At 31.6% G+C, this 19,840-nt stretch overlaps 2 long non-coding RNA genes across 3 annotated transcripts; both read right to left on the bottom strand.

The window, feature by feature from the left end:
• Positions 1-3,096: 3,096 nt before the first annotated feature.
• On the bottom strand, positions 3,097-7,582 carry LOC143042390 (uncharacterized). The gene is made up of 3 exons (XR_012967968.1): positions 5,780-7,582; positions 5,234-5,401; positions 3,097-3,969 (listed from the first exon to the last, which is right to left on the bottom strand). It is a non-coding gene; the product is annotated as an uncharacterized LOC143042390 (long non-coding RNA).
• Positions 7,583-14,145: 6,563 nt separating this feature from the next.
• On the bottom strand, positions 14,146-18,812 carry LOC143042389 (uncharacterized). 2 transcript variants are annotated; one of them, XR_012967966.1, is made up of 3 exons: positions 18,609-18,812; positions 15,287-15,526; positions 14,146-14,662 (listed from the first exon to the last, which is right to left on the bottom strand). It is a non-coding gene; the product is annotated as an uncharacterized LOC143042389 (long non-coding RNA). The 2 variants fall into 2 exon arrangements; XR_012967967.1 differs by having other exon boundaries at positions 15,291-15,526; positions 18,609-18,802.
• Positions 18,813-19,840: the final 1,028 nt, after the last annotated feature.

The following is a 19,840-nucleotide window of genomic DNA, read 5'->3' as shown; positions in this document are numbered from 1 at the left end:
ATTTGAAATAGACTATAAATTTTTCAACTTTGACCTTTTCCAAATATTATTATATTTACAACTTAGATTTATATTTATCCTTGTTGTAAAAGAAATCTTTTGAAATAGACTATTAAATATTAACTTTGAAATAGACTATAAATATAATTACTGGACGGTCTGGACCTATTTGAATTATTATGGTCTTAATATTTAACTTGGATTCAGATTTATCCTTGTTAAAATAGACTTCTAAATTTAAACTCAACTTGGATTAGAATTTATCCTGGTTGAATATGGTATTTACTTTTACTATATTTAACTTTCAACTTAGATTAAAATTTATCTTTGTTGAATTGTACCCCTGAACTATTTAATTTCAACTTGGATTTATATTTATCCTTGTTGATATATATTAAATTTTAAATTATGACCTTTTCAACTTGGATTAGAATTTATCCTTGTTGATATAGATTCTGACTATCTATTATATTATATCCTTTTCAACTTGGATTAGTATTTATCCTTGTTGATATAGATTCTGAGAACTATTATATTTTATCTTTTTCAACTTGGATTAGAATTTATCCTTGTTGATATAGATTCTGAGAACTATTATGTTTTATCTTTTTCAACTTGGATTAGAATTTATCCTTGTTGATATAGATTTTAACTAACTATATTATTTTATTTCAACTTGGATTAGAATTTATCCTTGTTGAATTTAAAATTACTTAAATATATACTATAATTTAATTATATTCACCAACTGTACTATCTATTTCTCAGCCTTCGTTGAAGTGTCTTTTTTTTATGTTTAGTTTTTTTTTATGTGTAACCAAATATCATAAAATATGGACAAAAACAATGTATGTACTTAACAAATGCGTGCCTAATAAAATATTCACGTAGATTCTTAAAATTTTCTTAAGAAAGAAAACTAAATTCGCTGCCACCAGTGTAAAGATTGTTGCCAATCTTTAATTTAAAAACAATATCTTTGGTTTCTGGATATTAAATAATGACTAAACAACTTTTAAAAGTATCAGAGATTATTATTATCAATAATAATAAATACAAGTAAATGAAATACAATATGTTAAAACGTTTGAAAGTGTTTTTCGTGAATGCGTTATTACCTCTTGTATTCTTTCAAGCTTGGTTCAAATTCGTTTCGTTATAAGAAAGATCCGGTTTTTATAAGACTTAGCACGCCTTATCCTTGCGTGTAAGAATATAGTCCGTAGCCGGTCAAGGTTAAATGTTATTCTTAACGTTATCGAGAATGTAAACATAGAATTATATTGAAGGAATGGACAATTTCATCCGACTTTACACCGATTTAGGAATATAAAGCAGGTAAAATGCAGTTACTAATGAAATGTAGGATTAATAACAACTGAAAAACAAATGATGTTTTCCGAATGCCACATGTTGGCGGAATTTCGTAACGCAAAATAGGAAACTGTCAATTTTGCCGGGAACAATATTTTCGGCTAAACAAAACTATGAAACTATAATTAACGTTCATAACAGTCCCTATTATATGATCTTTCTAATTTTCATGCCAAATTAGAGTTTTAACCCCAATATCATGGTCAACTGAACATAGAAAATGATAGTGAGTAGGGCATAGGTGTACTGTGGACACCATTTTTGTTTAAAACTGATTCATAAAAAAATGAGAATCTGTTATCAGTCAAATGGGTGAATTGATTAATGTGTTGGTGATGTTACATGAAGATTGATAAAAACAAAAATCAAGGTTATATTAGTAACAGTTGACAATGCTTGAAGGAGATCCGCGTTTCTGGATTTTCATGCTGTATTGAAGACTAAGTGGTGGCCTTTGGCTGTTTTCGCTCTTTGTTGTCTCTTAGACGCATTCCCCATTTCCATTCTCAATTTTAATCTTATTGGTTTTTTTTGACAGAAAATAAGAGCTAAGAATTCATTAACGTAATGAATGAAGGAAGACCTATTTTGAAATATTGACTAATGGTCAGATAATATCGGGGGGAAAAGTGCCTCGATGGCCAAGTGGCCAAATGGTTCTACTGCTGTATTATAAGCCTGTCAACTCCAAGGTTGTGAATTCGAGAATCAAACGTTGCAGGTTTGTTCGTCTCCAAATTTTAATCGAATAGGATTGCTAGCTTTTATGCAACAGGTTTCTCAATAAATTCCCTGTTCCCCCACCAATAAAAATGGCTGCCACTGAAAGCTTATATTGACGAAAGTGGTGTTCACACACACACAAATCAATCAATCAGTGACAGTCATAATTATGATCAAGCCAATGGTAGTATAATGAAGAAAATATGTTCTTTTTGTTCTGCTCACTTAATGTCCAGTGGCAAATATTTCATGTATATCCTGGCCGATTGCTGTTTTATACTGAAATCACCTAAATATAAATTATGAAAGCGAGACAACAACATGCATTGGTTAAATGAAGTAAGACTTAATGTATCCTATCGAACAAACAAAGGTTTGATGAACTTTGATAGTATTTCAGAAAGGCAAGTGGTTCTTGCTTTATTAGACTGTTTGATACTCTTTTGTAAGTAATGAATTAGTAAAAAAACAAGGAAAATAGTCAAAGGAGTATGAAGGATTGTACATTTTTTATGAAAGGACCATCTGAGGAGAACCTCCAGGTGCGTGATTTTCTCGATGTGTTGAAGACCCATTGGTGGACTTCGGTTGTTGTCTGCTGTTAAGTCGGGTTGTTGTCTCTTTGACATACTCCCCATTTTAGTTCTCAATTATGTTTTCAAATGGATCACATTCTTTACATTCTGAAACAATCAATCAAATCTTATTAACACTGAGATTATTTCTTCTTTCCTTTTCTATAAACCCTAGTTCAGTGGTAACGCATCGGGCAACACAGTTCTATCAACGAAATCACGAACTACAAGATCTTAGAAGGCAGTACCCTCCTCACGCTGCAAGAATATATCAAAGATTCTTTTTTACATGAACCACACGTTTTTCTTTTAAATATCTGTATATATACATGTATCTTCCTTTGAAGCAGGAGGCTCTATCAAAGAAATCATGAAACTCTGAACTGCAAGTTCAACAATATGTGTGGCTTCTTTTTGCTTTATTATGGAGCGAAATCATGAACTGCAATTTCTAAAAATATCTGAAAAAACCCTTTAACTGTCTCAAGACACAGACAAAAGTTTGAACAGCAAAATAAAATATATATTGATATTGGACGCTTTATTAACAAAATGGGCACAGACGATTAACTAGAACAGAACTACAGATACTTGTAAAAGAAAAATGCTTTTCTTGCAGTTGGAATCAAAAGAAGGCCCACACAAGCTCAATGATACCATGTGCGTATTTACAAAACTTGCAAACATAAGCTATGCTATTACCAATGTGTTTTCAACTGATCGGGCGGAGCTTATGTTTTAATTTGCATAAGGACAGTCTATTTGAAGATATGTGTGATAAGGATGATTGCCGTTATAATACTAATTGAATTCTAATCACTAATCAGTGTCACCAAACTCATATACAAAAGGACTGATTGTATGATACGAGACGAATAACTGGACACTTCATTGATCAACTTATCCCAAAACTCCTATCGATAGATGGACTGATCTTAAATGAGCGAACTTCATAAACTCCGCCCAGTCAAGTGAAATAAATCTAGTAATACCGTTATTGTAAAATTAGAATATAGTCTTTATACAATAATTGGTGCCAGCATTAACATAATTAGTAAACACATTGATGAAAACATCAATGTGGCAGACTTATTGGTACCATCGTTTTTGATGCAGAACTCTCCATTTTGTATATCTCCAAATTTTACACCAAGTGTTTTAAGAGCATTTCCAAATTTCTTTTCGAGGATAGTTTTCTGATCGTTTAAGGCATTTTGGTCTGTGGAACATCCATACTCTGTGTTTTTATTCACCGCAAAACATTCTCTCAAAAAGAACGTCACTGTAGCTTCTGTTTCTGAAAGTAGAAACACACAAACCTTTTAGGTTTAAACTCAACTACCACATTATCAGTTGAAAATAAATATTTCAATTGGTAAAGGTAACTCAACTCATGCACAACATGTTGTAATGGTTATAGTTTTAAGTTGTGTTTGTTTATGGGAAAGTTAACCTTGATACAATCCATACATAACATGTCTGAAATCTTTCATTGTTATGGTATCTTATACAGTATGCCTCAACTTATATTATATATTATATAAAGGTTGATATGAGCTGTTCTTTTCATTGTAAGATATCTTTAAAAGAAGAGCTTTAGATCTACATGCGGTACCACTTGATATAAGATCCATTATGTTGCGAACCACATTGAGTTACACTATTGTAAGATGTTTTAATTGCACTTTGGGTTGCACTTTGAGTTACACCTTGAGTTACACCTCAACATGTTCAAGTACGACTTCATCATAGAATCATGATTCGGTTTGAGTCGTGTTTGAATACAAATTAATCAATTTGGAATTCGTTTAACACTGCATTTTACTCTATTCAATGTTATTAGAAAGTAAAATCACAAAAATACTCCGAGGAAAATTCCGATTATCGGAAATTCCGTTATCACATGGCAAAATCAAATGATAAAACACGTCAAACGTATGGACAACAACTGTCATATTCCTGAGTTGGTACAGGCATTTTCAAATGTAGAGAATGGTGGATTGAACCTGGTTTTATAGCGGTAAACCTCGCACTTTTACAACAGTGTCATCAAATTCCGTTATATTTACAACGATGTGTGAACAATACAGACATAATAAATAAATAGTCAAAATATGGGTACAGCAGTTATCACTGTGTAACAATCTAAAACAAAAAAGAACAAAAAAAGAAGAAAAAAAATACAAAAAAGTAGAGTAATCTTTCTGATAAAAAATAACGAAAGTGTGTAGTTATATATATACAATATCTGCTTCTACCGTTGTACTGGTTTTGCTTTAATAACCTGGTAGAAAGTAGTTGACAACTTGTTTAGAGTCTACATTTGTAACAACCATATAAAACCAGATATATAAAAAAGGCGACATAGACGACCATTGTATACAACGAGGCCACCGAGGCCACCGAGGAGTTCAAGCAAAGATTTGTAAAGTTCGTTAAAAGTAATAAAATCAACGCTAATGCAAAACGCGGAGTAAAACAGCAATGACACGAGCTGCAACCTTTTGATATATTCTACTTAGTTTTTAACTTGCGTGCATAATACACCTGTCAACCATTACCTCCGAAGGATGACGCTGACAATTAAACACTTCCACGAAGAGTACCACATCTGTTTATTTGATCATTGGAACATTCTGGGTTGATTAATTCACTCACATAATCTGGTATAAACCTTCGCACTTCTGGCGGGTTTATACTACCATCTACACATTTCAAACATTCTGTTCCTGAAGAAAAGATATTTTTACTTTGCTATGTATACCACCAGAAAGTTATACAGGGTGATAAGACAATAGTCTCTTTCAATAGCAGTTAAGTTATTGTGGCATAGTATTTACACATGTCAATAAGAAACTACAGATGAAGCAATGCTAATCAATAGCTATATATAGTAGAGAATATAAAATTTACAGACAAAAAAAAATGGCTGCAATTTCCTATAGTCAGCTAGCCCGGTATAATATGGCGCATCTCTTCAACATTCAACGCATTTTTGATACTGCTTATGAAGACAAACTTGAAATATATAAGAATTGTTACACATCTTTAGGTTTTCCCGTATCCTTTTTAGAAGAACGTGAGTGAAACTCGGATGAGCTACTTACCCCTTGCTTTGTGTATAATAATTTTCCCAATGACCGAAAATAATATAAATTTGTACACCATTTTAAACAAAGTCTACTGGCAAAATAAGATTTCCAATAACGAATTATGCATATATTGCTTTTAAACATCACGTGAAAATACAAACAAAGGAACTATATACGCATGTGCAATGGACACATTTCTTTTGATTTCATATATTTTATAAAGGAAGTACAGTGTATACTGATACTAGAAGGACTGCTTCATACTTTGATCTTTTCCTCAATATTGACACAGATGGACGACTTCATACGAAAACCTATGACCAACTTCCAAATTATCAATTTTCCATTTCTGAGCAGTAACATACCCTCTGCACCTTTGTATGGTGTTTACATATCTCAATTGATACGTTTACGGACTTCGTATACAGGAGTGAGCTCCTAACGCAGACACTGGTCCAACAAAGTTATGAGGAAGACAGATTAAAAATAACACTCCGTAAATGTTTTGCACACCATCACGCATTGGTTGATCCATACGATGTGTCTTTGTCCAAATTAACTGAGGACTTTTTTACCACGTGTTAGATTGTGGTTTGTCATTACGTCGTCGGATCTTTTAATAACGGAATGTGACTTATTCCCAATTGTGACGGTTTTGCTTAGTGTGAATTCGCATTGCTATAAGACGTGTCACAGTACTTTTCTGTCCCCAATTCATGTATTTATTTTTGATGTTATATTTGTTATTCTCATCGGATTTTGTCAAATGTCTTAACGTTTGTAGTCTTAAATTTTATTTTTTCTGTTGTATTTGTGTTTTTCGAAATTTATACACTATATTTGATTAACAGTTTGATTCAGAAAAAACATCGACAGAGCTATATAATACAATTAATTATCTAATTACTACCACAATTTGATATCAATTAGTATTGTTGTTTTCATTGTTATTAATAAGTGTTGTATTAGTATTACAAATCTAATCTTGAATTCTATCCTAATTCTATCTTATTTTGGGGATTTTTTTTAGAAATTCAAATGAAAGGTCCCTTTGTGCGTTGATGGCTTTGGCTAACTCAGCTTCAACTTTCTATGTACTGTTTAAGGTTGTTTTTTGTAATGTATCTGTAATGTAATAATGCAGTTTATATGCACTTTAATCTAATTTTCATTTTGTGTTGAAATCTGAGGGCGGTATGATGTCATTGAGCAATGATAAGTTAAGCTCTGATAATGATTCCTTTCACGGATTTGGCTATACTTTTTGGACCTTTTGGATTATATCTCTTCATCTTTTATATAAGCTTTTGATTTCAAATATTTTGGCCACGAGCATCACTGAAGAGGCATATATTGTCGAAATGCGAATCTGGTGCAGGAAAATTGGTACCGTTAATGTCATTATATTTCTGATAAGTTGTTTAATGATTTGGTTCTTAGATATTGCGTTTTTAACAATATATACCCAATGTGGTTGATTGTGAGGTCCAAATTGTTCTTGGTAAAGGGGTTATTGTAATATACTTTATGAACAATTCTCATTGTTGTCATGCTCATTCAATTTGTTTTTCAGGCAGACACATCCTTTCCAAAAATATTTCTACATTTAAAACAAATAAACATGATAATTGACCTTTAAGCTTTTAAGTGTGAATTAAATCTTTTTCGAATTGTTTAATATTTTATTTCCAATTGAAATTTAAACAATGTTATTATTGTTTAAGAGCTATATGTAATTTTTAATCCTGAAAAACTTCCCTGTCTCTTATCTGTGATACTAATGATTGAAATTTTATATTTATAGCAGTTAATATCTGATACTAAGTACTTGCCCTTTTTTATTAGACATCTACATTTTATTTTGTATGCAAAATGTATGTATATTTTGTACATGTTATATTTTGAAATAAAGTGTAATGTACGTAGTTCTAGTCTTTGGAATTAGCTATTGCTTGATCAATTTCACCTAAATGTACTTTGACACTATTATTTAAACCATGCATTTTTAGGTAAAATTTATCAAATAATAATATATGTAATTATATTCCAATTATTTATTTTTTGCAAGTTACTGAAGTAAACTGTCATTTAGATTTATTGTGAGGGTTCCTGAGGGTTATATTAAAATTAATTTACATTTATACTTAGTCTGGAACTGGATCTCATACATGTTATAACCTGTAGAAAATATTGCTTAAAAATGGTTTTAACTTGTACAAAATTAAGATAAATCTTAATGAAGTAAAATAGACTTTTAAATTCACCAATGCATGAAGAACAACAATAAATAGGCCAGAACGTGTCTTTTTCTGTAGAGGACAATGACCACAAAGTTTCAGAAATATATGTTTCATGACTTATGTTGGCAAAATGTGTTTTCATGTAATTGTATGTTTTATATAATCCATCATGGCTTAAATAAGTGTTACACTATTTACTAAAAGCTTGCATCATATCCTTAATGACAATTACGTTAGATACTAGTAACTAAATTCTTCCAAAAATTTTAAGAACGATGCCTAATAATTTTGGGCAATACTCCTCCCACTCGTTTTATAGCATGCAAAGACTAAAACAATCACATCTTCCTATAGACTAAAACAATGTCTATATGTTTACTCTGTAAAAGCAAGAGAGAGGTGAAACAGTTTTCATTGGAATACGCTTCATTATTAATATCTTTGGATCTACTCTTCGACATTTTTGGCCTTCAGCATGACTTATGTAAATTTATAACTTAATTTTGTTTTATAAACTATAAGATCATTGCATGAGGCGAATGTAATTTTGATGTTGAAAATATACATCCTCTACTTTGAAAGCATGTATTTGTGTCCTTTGGATGTCGTCTGCTCCATGGGCTGGTTGTTGTCTTTTAGACACATACCCCATTTCCATTTCCAATTTTATTTGTAGATACATCTGTCCTGGTTTTCCTCTAAATGTCTTTTAGTGTCAACTAAAATAAAATTATTTACTTTTGCCCTCAAAGTGGACACTCACAATTATAATTCATCAAATAAAGATACGTCCATAGATAGTCATATCTTATGACAAGTCTTAGGAATGCTTCGTAATACCGACCCCTGGACATTAACTGTACCAAAAAAAGGACAAAACACACTAACATGAAGGAATATAAAAAAGTTATGAAAATACTATTGAGGTTAATAACACCTGTTGCGATAATAGAAACATCCTTATTTTCGATTTTGTACAAGTTAAACCCATTTTTAAGCAATATTTTGTACAGGTTATAATGTAAGAGGTACTTTTGTACATGTTATTACTTGTATGTTTGCATTATACAAGTTATAACATATACAATATTTTTGTACATTTTATAACCTGTACAAAATCGCAACTTGTACACGACATATATATATATAAATGTATAATAAAGGATGTCAAGTTTTAGTTAGCATATTTGGATTGTTTAATCAAACCGTTAAACACTTTACAATTAAGGAATGACTGTAATATTTTTTTTGTCTATGAAGAAATAACATAAAAAATTTGGTGCACACTGAATAACGCGCGTAGCGGGTTATTCAACAGTGTGGACCACATTTTTTATGTTATTTCGAATAGACAGAAAAAATATTACAGTCATTTCTTATAATTTAATTCTTAATTCCATTTTAAACCGTAGAAAACCATGAAAAAACGTTGATGACATCACGGTCACATGACTAAATTATGTCTGTGAGCTCAAAACAAAATAACGTCAGCCAATCAGAAGACGTGTTACATCCAAAATTAAATTCTTTTGGAATGTTTTCAATACAAAACGCTTTATGACGTCGTTATGGATGTACATATATTACTATTTATTATAACCAGGCCACCGTTTCACAAAGCCGTCTTAACTTACGATCATCGTATCAGTTTACGATCGGTTTACGTGTGGTTCTACGTTCCCGTTACGTGTGTTTCACAAAGGCATCGTAAAGAACTACTAAGTTGATCGCAAGTTACGTCGTGTGTATCATCGTAAGTGTATCGTAAACCGAGAAGAGTGCTTTCTTTCACGTCCGCACTTTTATCGAGTATGGCATGCCAAATAAACATTTTTAAAAATAATTATTATGAATGGCGAATTATGGCGATATTTTTATATCAACATTAATACAACTAAAGAATTTCAGTCCGTTTTCAATATAAATTCAAGATATATGACGCTTACAGTCATAGGACAAAAGTGAGTTCCCACTCAAAAAATTTCCTATTATTTCAACTTAAATCGGTATTTTTCAAAAAAATATTAATTACCAAGTAAGTCTATGAGTGATTTTTATAAAATAGATACCATAAGATGCAGAAATATCTGAAGTGTAATTGTTTATTTAGCCATATTTTTAGTGAGGTGCTTTTTCATTATTCAATGGGTTAAACACAAATGCAATTTTTAACGATTTTAATTTGGTAAGAATACATAGCAAACTTTGCCGTGAGTCAAGCAATATTTTTCTTTGTGTTCACCTCGTCAGTAATAATACATATATTAACAACACTTTGTACCAATATTCTATTTGGAGACAAAAACAGTAAAATATATTAAACGAAACTATCCGACACAGTGAGGGTCTAGATTAGTGGCAACGAGGGGGTGGGGGGCAGCATTTCTTTGTTCTGTAATTCTTTTAGCCATTCTTATCTTTTCAGCATTAAAAATATGCTAATACTTTAAGTTATGTGCCCCTTTTAAATTTGCACTAAACAAATGAAACCATTTATCAATTTTGTTAAAGGGGCACCAGCTACGAGATATATAAAAAATCTAAAGCGATGGAAAACTTAATGAAATTGTTTGCGCTCAGAGCGTTTTTTTTTTCTTCACTTTGACAAAACAACCATATCCCCACTTTTGAACTCAAGTTAAATGGTTGCACCCTTAGACAACGTTTGGACTGATGCTTGTACAAAGTATACCTATTTACCATAATATATCCATTAGGGGCCCTAACTACGGGGCGCCGAATGGGACTCTTGTGGTTTTGTACTCAAAATTCAATTTTGTACGGACATAGCATTCTCGGATTCACCATTTTAATCATAAAGAATTTTAGAATTAACATTTCGAGTAAACAAGTTTCAATGCGTTGCATAATAAATGGAACAATATGTCCTTCAAAGGAATCTTGGCGAACTAACAGTGTTTGCGGCGGATACACATGCTAAGAAACGAATATCGATTTAGCAGAACAAAGTACATTAAAAACTAGTTCTGATCAGTAAATTTGCTCTACTGATTTTAGAAATCAACTGTGTTCTCTTGAGCATGTATAAAACTGGTTCATGTGCATGATTGCTCAGTATATATTAAGCATACTCCATCTCGATTTCATTTGATATAAGCGCATGATAGGGATTCAAATATCCGTCACTGTCTTCTCCACAAATGCCACTACCTCTAGTAGAACGTCCACTGTTTCTCGTGCGATGAATATAGTATATTGAGGATTCTCGATTCAAACACCCATCATCTACTTCAACGTACTCGTGAGCCTCTCCTTGGTGTGCATGGTTTCCAGATGCATTGTGGTGTGTTGAATGAAATGTTCTCCTTTCTCTCTTTTTGCAAGATACTTCATATTTCCAACAAACATACATAATAGAGACACAAAGTAGAAATAATATTGAAACAATAGTGATGTTCACGATTTGAAGTATCGATAGTCGCATGACATCAGTGCCTATCAAAAGATATAAAATATACTACCAAGAAAAATGAATTATTTTTCATAAGAATATTAAAAAAAGTATATGTTTATTATCTCAGATTAGGAATTATATATATTGGCACTCACACCACATCTTCCTATATCTATCTAAATTAAAAACACGCATAAGTGTTTTTTCATTTGAATTGTGACGGCCTAGTCTTTGCATTCAAAAATAAGAATTTGATGTTCTCCGCGGAGGGTCTATAGATGCCAATAATGTGTATACCTGTCTTATATTTGACAGTCATACCTCGCAGAACATATATATCATCAGGACAAGAATAAATGAACACTATATATATATATATATATATATCAGTTATCCTGAAGTTATCCTGAAGAGTCCTAATGGAAGAATGAAATCGATAGAATGGAACTGTTAACTTTTTACTTATTTTATTATTTTATTTAATGAATATATATATATATAGTGTTCATTTATTCTTGTCCTGATGATGCAGGCAACATTTCCCACTATAGGCATATACATTACGCACAACTGCTCATTGTTGAAGGCCGTACAGTGACATATAGTTGTTAATTTCTGTGTTATTTTGGTCTCTTGTGGACAGTTGTTTCATTGGCAATCATACCACATCTTCTTTTTTATAAGCACAGTGTGCATTCTTTCAGTAGTATTATCAACGCTAAATATTTTGAAGGTATACATATAAAATAAAAATCATCGTAAAACTGGGGGATATCAAGATACCGAAAGGAACGGAAACGGGTGACAATATTGTAATCACTCGTAAAGCAAATTTACATTCAGTAAAAAAAAAATACAATTGGATATAAGTATCTTAACTGTTGATTGGTTAGACTATAAAAAGAAATTTTGCTCGTAGCATTCATCTTTACTGTAAGGTCATCCAGAAAACTGTAAGCTTCGTAACTTTGATGAATTGTGGGTCTTATGTTGGAGCTTCATATTTTTTATGTTTTTCACAAATATAGTTAAAAATTAAAGGAACAATGCTGACTGTCATGTTTAGTTTTATTTATCTGGAGTACTTATGCACAAATACATTCTTCACCCTGTGAAATAAAACCAAGAAAGAAAGTTATTGAGGCATCAACTATATCTCTTAAAACTTTCTTTGAATCTCTCCTGAAATTATTTCCATCAAAAATGTAAGGCATCATAATATATATATCCGAGTAGGCATTATGCGTTGAAGAATTATGCTGTGGGCAGGACTGTATGTATTTATCCTCACGTAGGAAAACAAATTAACAACTTCGTTAATACTTTCAGTCAGATACTATTAACAAGACCACTAAGTATTAAAAAAAATCCAATGACTGGTTTTGTTCGTTTAGATGAGGTTGTGAAAAAGTTTTGTATCACAAAAGGATAACAAAATAATCATCTTTACCAAATTTTCAAATTTGGGAAGCGTAAACTGACTGCGATTTTTTTTTATTTCTCTGCAATAAGATTCATGTGTATAGAATTGAAAGTGAAAATAAAATTGGGCATAAAACGTGGCTACATACCTCTCCACATCATACAAAGTTTGTAAACATATGAGATGAATTATAATTAACCTTTTTTTCGTTTCATTTCATCATCTAATTGTACCGTTATTAAAGAAAGTATAGTGAACTTTATAAGCAAGCTAAGACCCGTTGAACTTGTAATTCCCGACAAACTTTTTATATTAAAGCAAAATATATATCCTCCTCCTTTTCGTATCTAAATGGGAAAACATTGCACTTTATTACGTTTTATGTCAATTGATCTCTGGTAGAGAGTTGTCTCATTGGCACTCATCATACCGTATATATCTTCTCATTTCAAATAGCTTATGCATTACCCAAATACGATATATTTTGTTGTTTGTTGCTTACGTTACTTTCATTGGGAAATATTCTATGCATATTCAGTACAACAAAACATTATGAGAAGTATCCATATTGATATGCAAAACAAAAATTTCAAGCAAAATACAAAACTTATCCCAAATAATTAATCGCCGTAAAACGTAAAAAATTGACGTTACCATTTGAGACGCAATATGGTGCTTAAGGTGGTACTTAACACTACAGGGAGATAACGTTTTAATTCCATGTGTTGTAAAAGGAATAGTAAGCTTCTCAATGATCAAAACTGGTGTTTGTCAAACTGCTCTATAACCAGTGTAATTTTTCTGACAAAACAGTTTGTTCAAAATTTTTGAAATTTTATATTTTTGTTAAAGGGTCAAATTTATGAAAATTAAACGAGCCAAATTAGTTTTACTGATAGTGTTGTGAACCACCTTAACGCCTACGTCTTGTTAACACTTGTAACACGCTGAGATAATCCCATCTTTGCTATAATGTAATTCTTAGTTCAGTGGTTACATGTAAGTATCAGGTAAAACGGCTCTATCAAATAAATCAAGAACTACAAACTACAAGATTTTAGATATCTGTACCTTTCTCTAGAAGCAAGAATCTATAAAAGAAACTATGAACCGGAATATTTAATTATCTGTATCTTCAAGTGAGACAGCAAGGCTCTTTTAAAGACACCATGATACTCGGAACCACACGTTCAAAGTATGTTTGGCTTCATATGGAGCTTCAAGGCTCCATAAAGAAATCCATGAACAAAGAGGGACAGACATAGACACAGACAAAAGTTTGAACAGTAAAATAAAATATATATTGATATTGGAAGCTTTATTACCAAAATAGACATAGATAAATACCCAGAACACAAATGCAGATACTAGTATGAGAACAAAGCTTTTTGAATTTTCTATCCCTGCTGTTAAAATTATAAATTGGTCCCACAGACGTAAGAGGAGAATTATCAGGTACATGTGCGTATTTACAAAACTTGCTTATAAAAAAGTGGAGACAGTATTTTTTATTTTTTCATCAGCTGTGCTACCGCAATTGTACAATTAGTATTTATACAATAAGTAGTGCCAACATTAACATGATTAGTAACCACACTGATGAAAACATTAATGAGACTTATTGGTACCATCATTTTTGATACAGAACTCTCCATTTTGTATATCTCCAACTTCTACACCAAATGTTTTAAGATCATCTCCGAATTTCTTTCCAAAGATAGCTTTCTGGTCATTCCAAGTGTTTTGGTCTGAGGAACATTCAGACTTCGTGTTTTTATTTATCGCAAAACAATCTCTTAAAAAGAACGTCAACGTGGCTTCTGAAAGTGGGAAATAAGACTTAAGATTTGAATAATAGGTTTAAACCAAACTACATGTGATCAATATTAATCAGGAACACATTCGTTTAAATTGGTAAAATAACTCAACTCCTACGGAATCGACAGTGTTGTGACGAACGCTGTTACATTGTTACAAAATGTTATATAAATAACACATCGATGAAAGTGTAATAGAGCAGATTGTTACCCCGAAAAAATATGTCAACCGAAGCGAAGCCAAGGTATACCATGCTTTTTCGAATAGAAAGAAAAATATTACAGTCATTTCTTATAATTTAATTCTAAATTCCATTTTAAACCGGTGTATATCATGAAAAAACGTTTATGACAAAATTATGCATATAAGCTGATAAACAAATCAACGTCAGCCAATCAGAAGACGCGTTACATCCAAAATTCAATTATTTATTAATAAAAAAGATGTGATATGATTGTCAATGAGACAGTCATTTAAGACCCGCAAAGTCAAACGGGTATTTCGAATTAATTAATATTAAAAAATACAAACCCTTTGAAAGATTCATATTTTTATCAGCAAATAAGCCTAAAGCAATATAAGAAATTTGACAAAACTTAAATTTTATCTTGCGTGTCAAACATTACCTACATGTACGCCGAGCGATTTCAATGACAATTTAACACTTCCGCTGAGAGTACCACATCTGTGTTTTAGTTGGTCAGTTGGATCATTTGGACATGTGCCAAATATTACTTTTATTGCATTTGTTGCCAGCGTTGCGTTGGGACATTCTAGGCTGCTTAATTTTTTCACATATTCTGGTATAAAGTCTCGGATCTCTGGTGGGCTTATACTACCATCTACACATTGCAAACATTCTGTTCCTGAAAATAAGAATGTTTAGAATATACTCACCCCTTCGCGTCCAATGAAAAGTCAGTTTTTTGCCCTCTAATTTTCATAGTACATGGTTTTCCATGCACTATGAAATACTATACATGAATGACTTTTCACTGTCAGTTAATTATGAAAGTGAACTCTTAATAGCTGCACTAACGAAGTGTACAATCCCCTAAGGCATTTTCCTTGGGAAAATAGCCTACTGATTAAAGATGAAAGAGCAAAGATTAAAATAAAAACATTTTGAATTTTGCAAAATTTCATGCATTTTCTAATGGTACACATGTATAGAATACACAAAAAAAAAAAAGGTATTTAAAGGATAAATAAAATGATATTTATTTAATTTATATACCTTACATTTGAGGGAATTATCTTCTTTTTCTTTAAAAAAAAACCTAATGTCAGACTGCTGATATATATAGCAAAGGATTGTTTTCGGATAAACACAATACATTTAAATTTATCAATAAAAAGTAAAATTTAATGTTGAATGGTCTGAATTAAAATATTCATACAGAGAGTTTGATATTTATAAAAAAAAAAATCAAATTTCAAAAAGGAGATTTATATAACATTGTGTTGCTTTTTCAAATAAAAAAAAACTAAAGATATATAAGTATTAAATTTTACCTGAAGCAGAAGAGAAACAATTTATCCTTCACAAACTATGTCAGTGCTACTTCATTTCACCCATTGAAATGATCATTACCTATGTATAACATTTGGTTCATTATAAAAAGTGAACTCTTATTTAGGTTTGAATATAACAATGGGAAAGAATAGTTTTGTAAATTCACTCGAAAGTGTGAATATGTCCTAAATTGGTCAGACAATACTTGGTCATGTTTTATGAAGATTTAAGCCCTCGGTTTCGCCTTGGACTTAAAATCTTCATAAAACATGACCAAGTATTTTCTAACCTGTAATTACCCTTTATATATGTTACAGTGAATTTGTATAATCAGTGATTATGTAGAATCCCTGATTTTTCAGGGATTATGTAGAATCACTAAAATCATTAGTGATTATACAGATTCCCTGAAAATTACCAGTGATTTCACATAATCACCTTTAATAAAGTCAGTATTAAAAACAAAACATCAATTATTCAATATATATTGTGCTTATCATTTAATTATGCCATTTAATCATGTTAATTTTTTAATACTAACTTCATCAACCCGCCCTTGTGGGCTCGCTTGATATTATTAATACTGATACAGTAAATACCAAAAGGGCTCGCTTGATATTATTTCGGATAAAGTCAGTATTAAAATCAAAACATCAATTATTCAATATATATTTTGTTTATCATTTAATTATATTGTGCTTATCATTTAATTATATTGTGTTTATCATTTCAATATTTTTGTGTCTTTCATATTAATATATTATGCCTGTCTGATATGAGCCAGTCCATGAGAAAAGGTACACAAACGAAAATTTTACGAAATTCTAAAGAGTGTGCATAATTATTGGTAGTAGACTTGTGATTTATAAAACACATTTACTTTTCCTCATATCCTTAAGCTGTGAGCTACACGCACCTGCAAGTGTTGAGACCCCCCTTTAATTTTATATAGATTTTTAATGACTTATTTCATATATTTCAATCATTTTCAAAGTACAGTTTAAATGGCTTGATTTGCCAATTGATAATGTTAACCCCGGTAGCAGTGGGGATAAGGCTCTCGCTAACGATGCAGATAGCAATGCAATCCATCCAAATAACAATTTATAAAAGTAAACCATTATAGGTCAATGTACGGCCTTCAGCACGGCGCCTTGGCTCACATCGAACAAAAAGCTTTATAGGAAGATGTGGTGTGAGTGCCAATGAGACAACTCTCCATCCAAATAACAATTTATAGAAGTAAACCATTATAGGTCAATGTACGGCCTTCAACGCGGAGCCTTGGCTCACACCGAACAAAAAGCTTTATAGGAAGATGTGGTGTGAGTGCCAATGAGACAACTCTCCATCCAAATAACAATTCATAGAAGTAAACCTATGGTCTTTTTTTATCCGCAATACTTATTGTGACATAGTATTTATATCCTATGATCATAGCGGTTCTCAGAATAATAGTGAAGTCCATTACTTAAACTTCCGAAAGGTTTGGAACGCATGGTAAAACTTATAACACAAAAAAAGGCAGGACAGAGATTACAACTGGAAAAAAATGCAGGACAACATTTTTCATCCATGCATCAAGATACATATCGATTATTTTCACAGGATGCATTCACACAACGTAACTCTTAAAATTGAAGCGTTTACTTCTTGGTGTCGGTGAGTTCTGGGATTTTACCGACTTTTTGTTAAAATAAAGAATACATCTTGACATGGGGTCAATACAATATACGGTTAAAGAATTCTATAAACCGAAGTGTTAGTTGATAAGGTTTACAAATATCGTTTTTCCTGGACTTCCTCTGACCTGCCACAATAAAACTTTTGCTTTAATATGGGGCGTCACTTGGTGGTGTGGGATATATATTTACACTGCCACGCCCGGACGCGCTTGGGGCGTTAAACACGACACCTCGTGTAGGGATATTGATGTCCTTTCAGCACTATAGATATGTACATGTTAATATTTAATCGACGGCGAAATACTACATGTGGCATTTATGAAAGACAAAATGATTTGTCTTAAGTTACTACTTATTAAATACAAAGTGAATAAATAGTATGGAAAGTGCATACAAAATTGAATATCAAATGCATTTTTCAAAACTCAATAAATTATTTTCAATTGAATTATTATAGCCAAAAGACAAGATACTATTAAGGGCAATATAGATTTGGGTACATCAACGCATATTGAATACTATTTATTGAGACAACCTTGAAATATAAAAGTAGAAAATGTGTATTTAAGGATTGTTACAAATCTGTTTGTCATTCGTTTGCCATAGTATGTATATATGCTTCTTGCCAATAAAGTATTCATTCATTCATTCATTCATTCAAATCTCCCTACTCTCCCGTATTTTTGTTTGTTTGTTTGTTTTTGTTTATTAATTCAAAAGCACTTGAAAGAAAAATGAACTACCTACCGATTGCTTCGTGTGTTATCGTAATCCCAATTATTGAAAATAAAATAAATTTATACACCATTTTAAACGTATTCTGGCAAAATATATGATTTCCTATAACGACTTATGTATAATTTGTTTTCAACATCACTTAACAATACTAAAAACAAAGTGAATATATCCGCATGTGCAATACATGGACAGATTACTTTTTATTTCCTACATTTCATAAAGGAAGTACAGTGTTATCTGCTATTTAAGATTTATATATTTTTTACACGCATTAGTGAGAACATCGGTAACATTTTATACAATTCAATTATGTAAACATTATCGACGTTTTTAACTACATTTTTATGAATACGTTCTCATTTATTTGCAATTTTTAGTTCACATGGCATACTTTTGTAATTTAATTGCGCATCGTATGTCTGACAGCTTCCATAGCCATGGCAAAACTTAGTCTAGCGGTTTAAATTGCCGTAGTTGAAGAGAAATTTGCACCGATTTAAACAAAAAATCAATCTTTCTGATCTATAGGGGATCAGTCAAATGTCGTATTGATATACTAAAAGGTTTCAACGTAGAATAATAACTTCGCATGTTGTACATTTTGTACATCCTATTATCAATTTAAACTGCTGTGCTGAATATGTTTTCCGAAAACATTAAAGTCGATTTCAATGAGTGTGTAGCTAAAGGTAATATCTTTGGTTAGCTTACTTGCTAGCTGCACCGTGAAGTCATTATTATGTAAGTTGTACTACCTCCTTTCCAAGTAGACTAGTCCTACAGACAGATGAATTGGTTATCTGTCGGACTAGTCTACTCTTAGTTGAGGGTAGTTTATCTAACATAACAATGACTTCACGGTTCAGCTAGCAAGCAAGCTAACCAAAGATATTACCTTTGCCTACACACTCATTGAAATGGGCTGTAAACCCATAATTAAAGATTCTTCTCATGGGGTATTTGATTATGTGATTACATTTACTTGGCCGTGCATTATAGTCATCATTTTATTACAAGACCAATTATTTCATGATAATTTATCATAATTTGATAATCTAGGACTGTGTATTTTTGATTATTTGATAATCTTGTTTAAAAAAGGCCGTGATTATGTGATTACTTGGACACCAACATGAGAGGCCTCATTAAACTATATATTCGTAATTTTTAAAAACGTATCATTATTAGACAGCAAGTTGTTCTTTTTATCACATTTAAGCATGCGCCAATATTATCTCCGG

This window comes from Mytilus galloprovincialis, chromosome 8 (assembly GCF_965363235.1).
Source record: "Mytilus galloprovincialis chromosome 8, xbMytGall1.hap1.1, whole genome shotgun sequence".
NCBI lineage: Eukaryota > Metazoa > Mollusca > Bivalvia > Mytilida > Mytilidae > Mytilus > Mytilus galloprovincialis.
The sequence above is the reverse complement of the archived record's forward strand: the minus strand, read 5'-3'. Positions and strand labels throughout refer to the sequence as shown.